The sequence below is a fragment of the Glycine soja genome, chromosome 16 (genome assembly GCF_004193775.1).
Source record: "Glycine soja cultivar W05 chromosome 16, ASM419377v2, whole genome shotgun sequence".
In the NCBI taxonomy this organism is placed as follows: Eukaryota; Viridiplantae; Streptophyta; class Magnoliopsida; order Fabales; family Fabaceae; genus Glycine; species Glycine soja.
In genome coordinates, this window is record NC_041017.1 from 18,542,498 (window position 1) to 18,543,640 (window position 1,143).

The window sequence follows — 1,143 nt, forward strand, 5'->3', positions numbered from 1 at the left end:
ATACAATAAAATACGTCCCCAACGCTATATATAGCCAAACCACAATATATTTTTTAGGCAATGGGAAACGTGTAATATCCATTTCATATACCATTTACTTTATCCACCTTCCTGGTTGAAAATAAATAAAATAAAAACTCGAATACACATGTTAACATGATATTTTGAACAATATTCTGTAAAAAAATAATATATTGAATAAATTAGACTGACATTTCTTGAGATTTTTTCAGTTTACACATGATTCTCTGTTTTTTAACATTTACAACGTATAGTAATATTTTTCAAAAATCAAAGAGTTAGTGTAATATTTTTAAACGGTTATATGGGTTGGTATAGAGATAATATATATATATATATATATATATATATATATATATATATATATAATTAGGTTAATTAAGTTTTTAGTACATCTTTGAATTCTAATTTTTAGTCTTTCAATTTTTTTTACAACCTTTAAACCTTTATTAACTTTTCCTCATTGATTTTGGTCTCTTTAAATTTGTTTTTTCATTTTTAGTCCTTATTTATTTTTATTATTTAAAATTAGTCTCAAATATAAAATAAATCAGCCACTAAAAATGGGTAAAAAAAATGGATGGACTAAAATTACTTACAATAAATTAATAGAGGACTAAAAGTTATCAAAAAAAAGAGGAAATAAAACTTGGAATATAAGAAAATTACGGGATTAAAAATTTAATCAACCCAAAAAATAATAATGAGGAGTATTGTATGCAATCTAAAAAAACCTTGAGAAATGTTAGTATAATTTACTCTAATGTATTAAGTGATTTTTTTCATTAAATGAAACTCACTATGATCAATGACTTCATTGCATGCATTCTACGTTACCTCTTTTTTAAAGCAAAAAACTTAAGTTATATAATCAATAATGATGGAATAAAATTAAGGATAAATAGTCATTTTTGTCTCTGAATGTATAATTTATTGACAAATGCGTGATCAAAATACAAAATTTAGTCTCCAAAAGTGTAAAAAGTGCGATAAATATATGTGACCGTTAACTTTCGTTTATCACCGTTAATAAAATAGTTTACATGACACAGAGGGATAATTTGGCACTGAAATGATTGTCAACGTGGTCATCTCTAATTGTCAACATAGGGTCATATTTGT